This window comes from Crocodylus porosus, unplaced genomic scaffold (genome assembly GCF_001723895.1).
Source record: "Crocodylus porosus isolate Cpor-Errol unplaced genomic scaffold, CroPor_comp1, whole genome shotgun sequence".
Lineage (NCBI taxonomy): Eukaryota > Metazoa > Chordata > Crocodylia > Crocodylidae > Crocodylus > Crocodylus porosus.
The window spans coordinates 20010566-20025173 of NW_017728917.1; the positions used below are offsets into that span (position 1 = coordinate 20010566).

Genomic DNA, 14608 nt, shown 5'->3' on the forward strand with positions numbered 1-14608 from the left:
CCATGTAAAGGCTTATAGACCATCATAGATTCCAGGGTCAGAAGGGACCTCAGTGGGCCATCTAGTCTGATCTCCTGCCCCTGGCAGGCAAGAAAGAAGGTCACCAAACCTGAGGGGTCATGTGATCCCAGCCAGGTGCCTGTCCAGTCTCCTCCTGAAGACCCCCAAAGATGGGGCGAGCACCATCTCCCTTGGAAGCCCATTCCAGATTCTGGCAACCCTGACCATGAAGAACGTTTTTCTAATGTGTTGAAGAACAGGTTCAGACTGGACATTAGCAGCACAGTTTTTTGCATTGATTCAATCACAGAAAACAAATCACATATGATAAAGTGGAGAAGCTTGCAGGAAGCTTTTAATACAACTTCTCCTCCTAGGAGAATGAAGTCAGTGAATATAACAGTTAATTAACATTTAGGCAGTACTAGAAACAAACAAAATGTACCTTGGCCTTGTTCAGGAATAAATAAAAGAATTTGCAAAACAAGTGGCTGGTTTACATTTTGATGGGAACCCACATTAAACCTTTATTTTGTAGCACTGTTTTAACAGTAATCCCATATCCCCACAAACATGAAGGAAACTCACTCCTGGTTATGGTTCTGAAGAGTTTTTGCCAAGTTTGGAACATTAATTCTGTTTGGGACTAATCTGTTTACAACCAAACACTATTTACTTAGACTAAGGGGTCCTCAAGTTCAGCTTGTGGACCAAATGCATCCTGCAAACTCCTTTGCTATGGTCTGCCATCCACAACTACCCCTCCGAATCCAGGACAAAACTCAATTCTCCACCTCCCCCCAAGTTCAGATGGAATGGAAAATAAGATTCCCCTTTAAGCAATCCAGCCAAGTGCCTTAGGAAAAAACTACGTAAAAAATGTGTTTACTTCTTGGCCTTCACAAAAGCAGCCCCACACCCAGGATTTAAATTTACATTGAAAAAAAAGTTTTGAAATAGTCTAAAAAACACACACAAAAACAAAACGCAAAAACTAAGAAGGTGTTGAACAGAAAAGATTAACTGCCGATACAAAAAAACCCTAGGTTGCATAGTAGGCTTCTCAGTGAAGAACTTTTTCTGGCAGGGGAAGAAGGGGATATATAAAGCACTGAAAATAATAAAATGTTCTACACTTTGTTTTAGGAACTAGAACAAGAAAACCATGATGATATGTCTTTAAACCAGTGATGCTCAACCTCCTGTGCTCACAGTCTGGATAAGTGGCACAGAAGCAGTCCACCGCAGTGTCCTGTGGATACAATCCAGTTCGCCAGCCTGGCTCTGTGCACCAGCCCAACCCCCAATGGAGTGACCTCGCACACTGGCCCCAGGGCACACCAGCCTCACCTAGTGTGCTGGGCCCCATCATCTGGGCTACAAGCAGCAAGGGTATGGCAATTAACAACATCACAGCTCCCTTGCTGCCAGAGTTCCGGATCTGTCAGGAGCTCTGTAGGCTAGGCCCACAGGACAGATGTTGAGCACCACTGCTTTATACCTGGCAGAAAATAGGTTACAAAAGTGTATGAAAACAGACATTCTTACTGTCACTTATTCTGCAGAATGTACTATTCTGGGGCTCATGCTTCAACCACTGGCACTTGACAAGGTACTTCGTAAACTCTCTCTCAAACAGGAAGCAAAAAGCAACTGAAAAAATTACTATGTTAAGATTCAGTTTTAGGATACTCATGCCCTGACCAGTAAAAAGCATCTGCATTCTACTACTAACAGAAATCTACTATCAATCTTTTTATCCCTGGTCAACACAGCTGTTTCAAACCAAGATGTATGAAAGGGCACAATCAAATATTCTACATTCCATAAAGATTTATTAATAAAACATCTACTGAAGAAGATACAACACAAGACCTTCTCTCTCTCTCTGTTAAAAGACTGTCTAAAGGGTAGTGTCTGAGACTTGGAAAACCTGGATACAAATCCCCATTCTATCACAGATTTTCCATAGGACAGTGAAAAGGGACAGTCATCTGGCTTCTCTGGGCCTCAAATTCCCCCATTAATAAAATGAATAATCACTACTAGCTCTGGGGCTCATTAGGATATTGAGATAAATGCATAAAAGAATTTGCTCAGCTACTATTTAAATTAGACAGATATGTAAAAAGGTATGTTAATGCTCCTTTATGACAAATTTTGATTTTTTTAAAAAAAATCTTTCCCCTGCATACACACTGCAGGTCCCCATACCTTCTAAAATTCTCTAGTTTTCTTGGAACCCAATCTAAGTACAAGATTAGACGTAGTGGTTGTGTGTCAAAATCCAGACATTGTAAACAGGTAACATATCCACAATTACTCACAAGCCAATGCTGCTAGCACAAGCCCAGGCTTCTGATCAAGCAAAAGCCTGCATGAGGAACATGACAGCTGTACATAGCTTCTCCATTGAAGTAATCCACAAATACGCAAGGCCTTTTTGGATATAACTAACACCTGGTGCTTTCCAAGAGTTACTAGATATAGGCACTATAACAGCATACAAACACATGTATAACAGTCCATAAGAAAAATGTGATGTGCCAGTCATGGTATTAACAGTCACCATACATTACCATCATTAAAATGAGTCATGTCTAACTTGGTTCTTTTTTAATTTCACATTTCTCACCCTCCTTTGAAGATAAAGCCTAAATCAGGGGTGGGCAATTACCTTGGGCACAGGGCCACTTACTGCGTTTTGGCAAGGCATTGAGGGCTGCATGACAGGCAGCCAGGGGCAGATAAACATTAACTTTCTAAATTTTTTAGGGGCCCTATGGGCCGGATAGAATGGCCTGGCGGGCCACATCTGGCCTGCAGGCCACATTTTGCCCACCCCTGGCCTAAACAGTTAAAGTAAGCAAACAGCCCTTAATATGCCCTTATTAACACTCATAGGTGGAGGGATAAAAATTTGGGGGAGGCCTGAGTGTGCACACATATGCATGCACACCCCCAGTAGGTATGTCTGAGGGGGAAGTCGCAGGGAGAGGGGAAGGGCAGGGGAGGAGGGAGCATGGTTGGGGTTGGGGAACGCCCTGCATAGCCAGAGTGGGGCATGGGACTGAGCCACGGCTCAGCTGGGGGGCATGAGGAGGGGGTGGCAGCTGCCACCACTGCACACACCCCAGGAGAGCATGAGGGGCATATGCCCCCAGATCCAAGTGGGGCAGGGCACAATGCTGCTGCGAGCTGGGTTTGCACTGCTAGACGACAGGAGGCTGGTGCTGCTGTCTGGGACTGGTGATAAAGCCAAGTAAGCCTGGCTTTGAAACTCAAAACATTTTGAGTGCCTTTGTTTCATTTTGAAGTTGCTTGGAAGGCTTTTGTTTCATTTTGATTTTGCTGTTTCAAGCTTGAAACAAAACACTGGGTGAAATTTTGTACAGCCCTACTAATTATTTCCTTAGTTTTCAAGTGGTTCTGCCAATGTGGCAGTTACGTTGTTGGTCATATTGTCTACCATTTTAAATTCAGAGATCTAAGGGCATGGGACAGCTAAAACTATTTAATCATGGGAGAAAGGACAAACAGTAAGTCTCACAAATATCATAATTTATTAGAAGACAAAGATTGAGGAGTTTAATTTTTCAAAAACAGTAACAAACAGGCATATTTTTTTGAGTGAGCCATGCTGTATGTCAGCACTCGCTCTTCAATGCTGCCTGGCAAGACTATATCCAGAGCAAAAAGCTAAACTTCATTCCTTCATTAAAAAAAAAAAAAAAAAGCTTTGTAAATCAAGCACATAAAAACATTTCTCCAAGAAAAACAAAATGGCTGACTTTGTTGGAGATGCATGAATTGAAAACAACAGTGTAAATATGCATCAACAATTAAAGAAACTTTTGATATAGGAAAGAACATGATTGTTATCCGATTAATTGCTTCAAAAGATCTAAACCAGGGGTGCTAGACTCCTGGCTCATGGGCCAGACTGGCTGTATTATGCCATCCTGCCAACAGGATTCCCCACAGGTTCAGAACTATAGCTGCAGGAGAACAATGGCACCACTGTCCTGCTGCCAAATTCCAGACCCATGGGGAGTCCCAGGTCAGCCTGTGAATTAGATGGGATGCCAAAGTCCAGGCTTGTGCACTGGAAGAGGGCAGCACCAAGCCCCAGAGCCCAATCCTGACATAGAGAGACTGGCATTAAGTCCCCAAGATCCAATCCCACTGTACAGGAAGCAGGAGAGGGCAGCCTCTGGGACTTAGGGAAATCCAGTGTTTATTGGATTCCTTAACTTGATGACAAAACTGCTAGTCATCCTTTCTGTACTTAAGGATTGTAAACCATGTTCTGTTGTCAACAGCTGAATTACATCAGTAATTTCCCAAAAGGAAGACCTCAAAGTTCTGCCCTACAACTACATTCCTTTGATTGACCAACAATTTTTCTGCCACATGCTGTTCAAAACCTGCACTCCCAATATCTTCCTATTCAGCAACTTCTCGGCAATAAAAAAAAATAAAAACTAAAAACAATAGAGGGACTAACCAAGTTGCAAGTCTGCCAAGCTGCTAGAATACCTGGCAAGTGGGAGATGTGAGATCTTTGTGATCAAAATAAGATGCCAGTGTATGAGAGATCTGCTAAGCCTTGTTCAAGTCATGTGAGCCCATCAAGAGTTGGGCCCCCAGAAGTCTGCTTGATCTGAGGCATGTCAGCAGATCAATGGGATAGCATGCAGGTTGAAACTACATTCATAAAAGTGACATTGTATTTATTCTGTGGACTAGTTAGAGCGAGACAAGGCCAAGTAGCTCCTGGTTATTACTGTTCAGAAGCAGCATATGTGTTATGAGTATTATGAGGGAAGACTCATTAGCATGAACTTAACTCATCACTTTCTACCTTTCATAGTTTCATAGTTTCTAGGGTCGGAAGGGACCTGAGTAGATCATCTAGTCCGACCCCCTGCCATGGCAGGAAAGAGTACTGCGGTCAAACGACCCCAGCAAGGTGTTCATCTAGCCTCCTCTTAAAACCCCCCAGGGTAGGAGCCTGCACCACTTCTCTTGCAAGTTGGTTCCAGAAGATTGTGGTTTGCTGAACCTGACATTCTAAAATAGCACAATACTCACAATCAATGTGAACTCTGTATTATTTTTTGTAGGGTTTGGTTTGTTTGTTTGTTTTTTAAATTAAACATAAGTATTTTGTAGCAGCTATCATCTAGTCTGTGGTTAAGATGCTACTGTAGCTTGGTAAAGGCTGCTAAGCAATTCCCAAGTACTACTCTTCACCACACCTCCACTTAAACTATAGGATTATAGTAAATTACACACTCCAAATATTTAACAGGATCAGGGATTTTTTTAAATCAAAGACCATCTAAAAATCTCAGGGAGGGGGGGCAGGGACAGAGACACAGCAATCTTATGCAATATTTTTCAAACCACAGAAAATGAAACATAGGTAAGTGGAGGCAGCATTGAACAGCCTGTTAAGCAAAATCTATTAATGAACCTAGTGATACAAACTGCAGGGAGGGAGAGAGGATGAGGAGGAAGAGAAATACCAGCACTATACCCTGGCTCATCAGTGAATCAAGTAAAATATTAATGGGCATCTAATTTTTCCCCTACCCGAACTAGGGGATTCTCTCAAAATAAGTATTATTCACAAATAAAATATAACCAAGCTCTATCAAGATGAAGGTCTTGCATTATTTCCCTGGATTCATATTTGTTCCATATACAGAACTTTAGAAAAAAGGCTGATTTAGGTGCAGGTCAGAATCTGTAAAAATGAGATTTCACTCTTTGAATTTATGTACTGTTCTGAACCTGTTCATTCCTCGCACTTTAACTTGTTAAAGGGAAAGCATGATTTAATCCTTCAAATTTTGAAGCAAAAAGATTAAAATGTACACTAAATCATTTAAATCATTAATAAAAAAAAACCTGTGCACATTATCTTCTCTCCCCCATGGTTGCGTTCATCACTGCTCAAATCCGCATTTAGTCCACTTAAAGCCCTTCCTTTGGGGACTAGTGTTATGTCATCACAAAGTTCAGGAACAACAATCCTCTAAATATTTTCACTGCCCACACCAATACAAAAGATTACACATTTTACAATAGCTGCACATCCACACATTTAAGCATCAGTTAAATAAGGTTTCCAAACATAAATCAGCTCTAATTAGAATTGCAAAATCTTTACATAAGTCCTTCCAAAAATAAAAAATAAATAAAAAAAATTAATGATTAGCTTTGGAGATCTGTATTTCAGATTAGCTTTTTAACATAAATCCATACACACAAGAGCTACAGTACTGCAATTAATTACAATGCTTCTACCATTCTGAAGTCTAAAGTGCTCCCTGAATGGAAAAGTCAGATTTGTCCAACTTGCTCAAAATTGAGACCACAGACCAGATACAGAATAGGTGAAAAATTTCAGAGAACTACAGATGAAAACAAAATGCTCCTTGGCTTGAGGTTAGGACAGAATTCAGCAGCATTATGGTTTGCCTCATCTCTTCTTACACAGGTTGATATACTATACATGAAGGTGGATCTCCATAGAGATCAATGATGAAATGCCTACTGGGGTAAAATCATAGTTCTACTGAATTCAGTGTTACAGTGTTTTTAAATTTAATTTATAGGATTATATTTTCATATATGCAGAACAATAAATGGATGAAATGAGACAAGCTGCAAGAACAAGTTTTCCCTACATTTAGAAGTACAGGGTAAATATTAGAGTATCAATGACTATCTTAATTACCCTGCCTGGCTTCAATTCCAGTACACCCTGTTAAGAAGAGTTCTGACACATGGAAACAAGAACAAGGTAACCAATCTAGCAAACCGAAACCAGCAGGCAACAGCTTATGCATCTGGAAAGCTAGAAGATCATTCACATCTAGGAAAAGTTGAGTGATCCAATATCTGCTCTTTGGAATCCAGTCCATGTATAAGTGACATTTAAGTAAAAAACCAGCTTTCCTTTCTCAAGATAAATAAAGCATTAAAATGGTGTGTAAAGTGGTATTTACTCTGGACCAACATTCTACTATGTAAACGTGTACTAATCTGCAAACACACCAGTCAGTTTCTCACAGTAGAGATGAAACAAAATACCATAATTCTTCAGGAGTTCTCCAAGCTCTTGTCAGTGATGACCACTCAAAATGAAGTCATTTCCATCTCTGTAGATGCATACAACTCAAAGTAAGGGTTTTTGCAATATTCAGCAGCTATCTTAGTAGCACTGTAAAAATACTGTAATTATAAAACATGTTAATACTAATAACTGTATCCTGTGGAGAAGCAGTGTTGAAAGGAATGTGCACAGTTATGTCAATATAGCTTTTTTTTAAAACTACAAAATAAACTAATGCAAGTGACCTTAAATTTGTTATCACTTCTGATAATGGGGTTCCAAGTACTACTTCACATTTATGAGGAATATGAACACAGATCAAGGTGAAAAGGTAACACATTTAACATGCCATTACCTTTTAAAATGACAGGGAGCCTGTGCCTTGTCTGCAACTCTCATGATATATAAAAAGACAACTAATTTGTTGGTGAGGTTGGTTTCAGTCCCTTTTTCTCTTCCACCCCAACCAAGTCTGAAGATTTGCCTCTCCCATGCCTTTTATATTAAAATCAATTAATCAAACAAATCAGGCCTTTTCTATGCTAGAAGATTGATTGACAGGAGTTCTAGTGAAGCAAGAGAATCATTAGAGTCAAAACAATAAAAGCATAGTAAACGAAGTGGAGGAACACAAGAAAAAATATAAGTCTGCACAGGATTTGTAACAAGGAATAAGACAACAGAAACCAGTTAACAAAAACTTCCTGATTTTAACTGAAGACAAAAAGTAACTATTACTTTAGCAGCATCTAGTGACAAGTTGGCTTTCCTCTGCCTTGAACCTTACATCTTATCTGAACAAGATAACTGAATCAGATTACATTACAGTGTGATGTTAAAAATACAACTCACTACACAGACATTTCTTTATATTGCAAAGTGCCTTATTTCAGTTTAGCCAAATAAATTATTCTAGGCATGGTTTAAACCAAAATAAGCAAATGCACGTAGCCTTCTGCACCATTTAAAGTTAAATCACACCTCAGTGGAACTGAGACCATTTTCTCCTGCAAATAATGCCTCAGAAACAATACAAGAGCCATTAAGCTACTCATAAGTAGCATTTCTCACCTCTGCAATCAGGAGCTGCATTAATCTGAAGTCATCACAAATCTCTGACCACCATGAAGTCCTTACATATATCTCAAGTACAGCACAAATGATTTACAATGCATTTGGAACAGATACAGAAACAACAGAAAACATACCTTAAAAGGAAGCGTTTTTCTCCACTAAGCATGCAACCAAGTATCACATACACTTCCCGAAAACACTCAGACACTGCCAGCTTTCTGCATCATACCACTGCATTACTATTTAAGCATTCTGGTGCGCACGAAGACGACAAATGAAGACTGAACGTAGCAATCACAATATTCCAGTGTGCAGCAAGATTGATGAGGCTTATCACCGCACATTATTTTTAGTCATTTTTGTAAGGGGATGAGCGAGAGTGGAGGAAGAGGGCACTCTTCTTTAAAAGAGGGTCTGGTTCTTAATACCTGTATGGATCACCTTGAATCCCAATTCTATACACAGACACGAAACTAGAAGGGGGGCTATCCTCAAGTGACTGCAGAAGGAAATGCTGTTCTGGGGTAGAATAAAGATCTTACTGCCCAATTTTTAAAAATTCTTAAAATCTATTTAATCAACAGTGGAAAGTGACACAGCAGACAAAATACAGCAACACTCCCTGATTAGCTTACTATTCAAAAGCAATCAGAGCAGGAGTGAAACATGTTGGGATTTTTAAGTATGACAAGGGTTTGAAATATTCAGAGAGCCCCTGAAAAGCAAAAGAAGCTATCTGGCAGGGAAGCATCTGGCTGGGGACAGCAGAGCAGGATGTGGTCGGCAGCCTGTGGGACCTGGTCCAGAGAACTGGGATAAGCAAAGGAAGCAAGAAACTAAAAGGGAGAAAATTAGAGCAAACAGCATGGGAGAAGGGAGATAAGCCAAAATGCAGCTTCAGATTCCAAAATGTTATAAACAGAGCAAGAGTGAAAGAATTTGAAGTAAAATTTTGAACAAACTGGAAGAATGGAAAGAATAAGATGTTTTAAAATTTAGCCAAAAAAGCTACCTGAAGTCTATATAATGGTAAGTAAAATATACCCTGCCCCCAACATACTGACAACCAAGTACAAGAGGCAAGTCCCCTATCATTGTCTTCCTTTTTAAAAAAAAAAGGAAAAAAAAAAAATGTCTAACCCATACTAGACAGGATTCCCAACAATTTGTTTGCAGATTATACCTCAATGTGAAGAGCTGGAGAAACTGGGTCATCTAAAAAGTGGACCTAAAGTTCCAAGCTTGACAAACTTAAGCCAAAAGACTATTATCTAACAATATAATTCACCACAGTCCTTTACCAACTAGACATTCACAACCTCAAAAATTCTGTATTACATGAAACAGGAAGTTACAACAAAAGCTTCAATGGTTTGCTCAAGACCCTCTGACACTAAAAGTCAGCACTCAATATTTATTTAACAAGATTTTCGTTTTAGAACGCTTTCTTCCTGCTTTCTGGATCTATAATAAATTTTACTTTGATTTGCAAAAACAGAAGTATTTTGTGACTCCTACATCACATCACAATGCATACTTGTTGTTGTTAACCTCATCATACAGTCTCTTTTGCAACACAAGACAGTGCGGCCAGGTTTAAAACAAAGAAATTCCAGTATTTTTCCTCTCAATAAAACCCCCCAACAATTCTGACGTGCCACTGCCTAGTTTTTGGCTGGAAAAGATTAGCATAAAATATACCTTTAACAACGATTAAGAGTAATTCTATTAGAGGGCTAGACAATGTATCTTAAAACTTTTCTTACATGGCTATATTGTTTCAAAGGTATCTTAACTTTCAACAAAACACAAGCCAAATGAAAGCATTCAAGCACAAAGGAAAAATCCTCCCCTGCAATGGAAAATTTTAATCTTTTGAAGCAAGCTGCAGAGATGCTTAGCTGGACCTGGGTTGCCTAGATACCAATCGCACCCTTTTGCCAACTGAAAGAAGTGAGCTATCAGCAAACCAAACAACTGACAAGTGGATGAGCTAGACTAGGCGGCAAATTTTCATTCCATTGCTCCTAATCTCCAAACAGCAAACAAAACACATTCTAGTCTGGAAAGGAGATCACTTTAAGACCGATTCAGTACATGCACCAAATATAATGGGAAAATACAGATTGGCTCCAGCCACATTTCTGATCAATACACACAGAATATTCATTAGTGACCTAGGCCATACAATACTATGCATACTTCACTCAATGTTGGGATACAAGTAACACACTGTATACCCAACCTTGAGCACAGTAACACATAGCATGAAGGGTATCTAATTCACCTGCATTTGCACTTCCTAGTGGAAAAAAGAGGGTTGGGGGAGCAGGCTCACCAGAGGCCCTGTTAACCACAAAAGGTGAACTACAATAAAAAATGACAATTCAAATCTTGGATGTTTCAGCTTTGCACACACATTCCTAACTACAGGCATACCTCGGAGATATTGCGGGTTCGGTTCCAGACCACCACAATAAAGCGAATATCGCAATAAAGTGAGTCACATGAATTTTTTGGTTTCCCAGTGCATATAAAAGTTATGTTTACACTATACTGTAGTCTATTAAGTGTGCAATAGCATTATGTCTAAAAAAATGTACATACCTTAATTAAAAATACTTTATTGATAAAAAATGCGAAGTGAGCAAATGCTGTTGGAAAAATGGCGCCGACAGACTTGCTAGACGCAGGATTGCCACAAACCTTCAATTTGTAAAAAGCGCAGTATCTGCAAAGCGCAATAAAGCGAGGTATGCCTGTATAAAACAAGTGCCATGTTCAAGTTTGAGGGAAAAACACTGGCAATTAACTTGGTGCACTTCAATATAAAATTCACATTTTCATTTAAAACCTGAAAATAGTTGTTTGCATTCTGACTGAACTTAAAGACTTCATCAAGTTATAGTCGCAATCAATTTAAAACAAAGCCAATAATTTCAGCCTCAAATACTTATCCTGCATTACAATTTTCCCTTGAAACTTTCCACCTTAGCTACACAATTCCAGAGTCCTGGAAATACTTATAAAAAAGGGCAACCTACTGTAATTTTGGACACTGGTCTATGCTCTTACCAGGGTTAAATGGCATGATTCTTCAGACACCTCAAGAAAGGCATCTGGAGACTTCTCTGCTAACCCTGTGGTGTCTACCAGTAGGACTGACACTGCCCTCTTGTACAGGATGCACAAACCTAGGCTTCATTCTCACCTGTAGTACTAGTCCACCTCTGGGAAGTCACTTCATCTTTTCCTCCCATCAACTGTTATGAAATAATAAACAAGGCAGACAGGTCTCTCAGGGTGGAAAGGATCTAAATCACTGGTCAGGAAGCCTCACTTTATAATCACTGTTTTCTAAAAAAATTGCATTCTTGTTTGATATCCTTTATTCATTTAACTTCTTGAAACTTCGCACTTTTAGAGAAAGGTTAGGGCTTAACTGTATGTACACAAACTGGCAAAGAGACAAGAAGGCTGATGGGTGGGTATCAGGTCAGTTCTCTCTCATCTTCATATACTGCTGTTAACAAGGATGTTATCTCTGAAGACAATAAACTCTCCCTATGCCAGAAGAAGGGCATTTGAAAACTTGCAAAAACAATTTTTCCAACTATTTAGTTGGTCTTACAAAAGATATCACATCTATCATCTACCCAAAGTACCTTGTCTGCCTGTGATCTCTGGAAAGACAAATGCACAGTTTGAGAACTGAAACTATGCATCACAAAGATGCTTAATGGGATCTTCTAGATCCCACCAGTGCCAGGGTGCGGGAAGCAACATGTCCCTTGGGATGGACGGCAGGGAAAAGGTCAGGGATGCACTGCCACAACAAGGATTGGGCCCCTCACAGCTCCCCTGCCTTCCACTTCTGGCATATCACAACATCTTACAAGCTGAGCTGGCAGGTGGTTTTGGCACTCTGTCCAAAAATACTGCCAACCCCTGTTCTAGACTGAGCACTGAGTCCCATTAGGTAAAATAGTGTTCTTTAATCTTCACTAGTCTACAGAGGAGCCTCTTGGAACGTCGTAAGACTGGGCCCCTAATATAGTCCATGGCCTGTTGTAACCTATTTATAAACACTTCTAAAAAGGTTACATGAACATATTGTCTCAAACAGTATAGAATTATAAATTATAATCCCTATTCCATGACAATCTTTGAGCTGTAGCATACCTTAAATTAAAACTCTCTTTATACAATATTATTTTTTATTTTAAGATGCTTTTTTAACAAAATAAGTGAAAAAATCCTATTTAAATAAAAAAAAATTAAAAATATTATTGATTTTTATCCACTCTGGTGTCTTCCTAGGCAACATGAAAGAGTATTTGAGAGGTAGGCCACAGTCTCAGATGGAGTCTTAAGGCACAACTGTGACAAATCCTCATAAAAATACACTTGGAGAAATCTACTTGCTTCAATAAATGAATAATTAAGTTGTTTATGGAACCCCTTATTGTAGCAAATTCTTTAAAGTTACACAGTAAAAGATTTGCCTTGTTATCTCATAACCTTGTCTTCCTTGCCCAGGTCTCTAACAGAGGGAGGTAGTTAGCCATGTTAGTCTTAAATCAAGGCAGAGGCACTTTAGAGATTACCTCACCTCAGAAAGGGAGAAAGATATAAGCTTTCACAGACAACAGTTTACTTACTCAGATGCTATGACAGTAAGTTATTATCAAGCACACTCCCTTCTGAAGGGGTCAGCCCCTAAGGCGTCTCCCTGCCCTGCCTTCTGCCCAATTCTCTATGACAGATCCAACACCCTTTGGGGGCATTGGAAGGTGCTGTATTTGTTTTTTTTTTTTTTTAAACATCGTTAAAAAAAAACATAACACCCCACAGGCACACACCTTCAATCCCCCCCACCCTCCAAACTACAGCTATCTATATATTTTCACATGTTAAATAAGCTTGCAAGAGCATCACAATTGCAAGGCACAGAAAAGCGCTGTAAACAGAAAAATACAGTGCACCAGTGGCAGATTTAATTTCCAGGATCAGATACCATAAAGCAGAAATCCCCTTCTCAAAAAGCTGCATTAGGAAAGAAAGAGGAGAAATCTCCAGGCTTCTCCAGAACATCTAATAATCCCAAGGGGCGAGATACCCTGATTAAAAACCACAGGCTTGATGGGGAGCTAAGGGTGACAGAGTGGCTCCGCTGACCTGACCTCTCCGCCTCATGTCGCACTACGAATTGTGCAGTCCTGTGACTCATCTCGATACTGTCTGAATGAGCTCAAGGGAAGCAAACGTTTCAGCCTTCCCACAGCAGGAGAAAGACCCTCCCTCAGGGAACATAATGCAGGGCCCCATTTTTCCTCTCTCAACAGGGATATAAAGATTGGAGCAAACACAAATACATCCCCACCCCCGGCAAGAAATCCCGACTTTAGCTGTCGAACAGCCTCCCTCCTTCCCGACGTAAGGCACGGGGCCTCCCTGCCCAACGGCGCTCGCCCCTCACGTACCCCCATGGACTGCATCCTCCAAGAGGGCCACCCCCGCTCAGCACAGATTTGCACCCCCGGGAGAAGGAAGGAAATACCCGCTCCTCTCCCCGGTCCCCGAGACCCGCACGGGCCGAGAACTTCTGGCCAATAGGGGATGGGCAGCGCCGGGGTCCCCGAAGCCACACGCCAGACCCGGCTTCGGAGGAGGAGGGGGAGGGGGAGGGGGACCCCGACTCCCACCTCCGCCTCAACAGAGCGGCACCCGACAGGAACAAAGCGGGCACGAGTTACCTGGCGGCGCGCGGGCGGAGACTCGGACTCTTTTGTTCCTCAGCGGCCAAAATGGCGGCGCCGAGCGGGGCGCCCCCTCCCCCCACCCGGCCGCAGGTTGGCCACGCCCCCGCCTCTCTATTGGCTCCGCCGAGGCCGCGGCGCGCTGGTTGGCGGGCGCCAGAGGGCCTGTTGCTAGGGCAGCGGGGCAGCATCGGCCACGTGACGGGGAGGGGGAAGAGGGGCGCGTGGGCGGGAAGCCGTAGGCCTCCGGGCGGCTTGCGGGCTCCCAACTATTCAAATGAAAGCTGTGAAATCACACTGAGGAGCAGGAGGATGCTCCATTCTGGCCTCTGGTTCCCTGTCTTTGCCTTGACCTGAACTCAGCACCTGGGTTGAGGTACAGGAACTGTCTCCCCTCCTTTCTTTAAGAAAGGAAATGAAGCTGTCAAAGCAGCTGCTTGGGAACTTGTTTGGGGTGGAAATCCGGCCACAGCTCTATGCGACACAGGCAGGGCGCTGAAGTTGCCTTGTCACTGTCCTTCTGCAGAAATAAGTCAGTCGGTGGCAAAGGGACCCCTTGGCTCCGCTCACCTCTGGCACCAGGCACGTCTTGGCCAGCATTGTGGCTTGGGGTTGATGCCAGCGGGCCTTGCTCACACACAGGTCTGGC

At 41.5% G+C, this 14608-nt stretch overlaps 1 protein-coding gene across 3 annotated transcripts in view; it reads right to left on the reverse strand.

Moving 5' to 3' along the window:
- IP6K2 (inositol hexakisphosphate kinase 2) overlaps positions 1–14046 on the reverse strand; it is a 27806-nt gene extending 13760 nt beyond the window's left edge. Inside the window, exon 1 of one of the 3 annotated variants that reach the window (XM_019536862.1) lies at positions 13942–14046. The gene's annotated coding sequence lies outside the window, so the exon portion shown is untranslated. Of the gene's footprint in view, positions 1–13683; positions 13845–13941 lie in introns of those variants that run through there. The other 2 variants (XM_019536864.1, XM_019536865.1) reach the window with 2 other exon arrangements.
- Between the last annotated feature and the right edge of the window lie 562 nt (positions 14047–14608).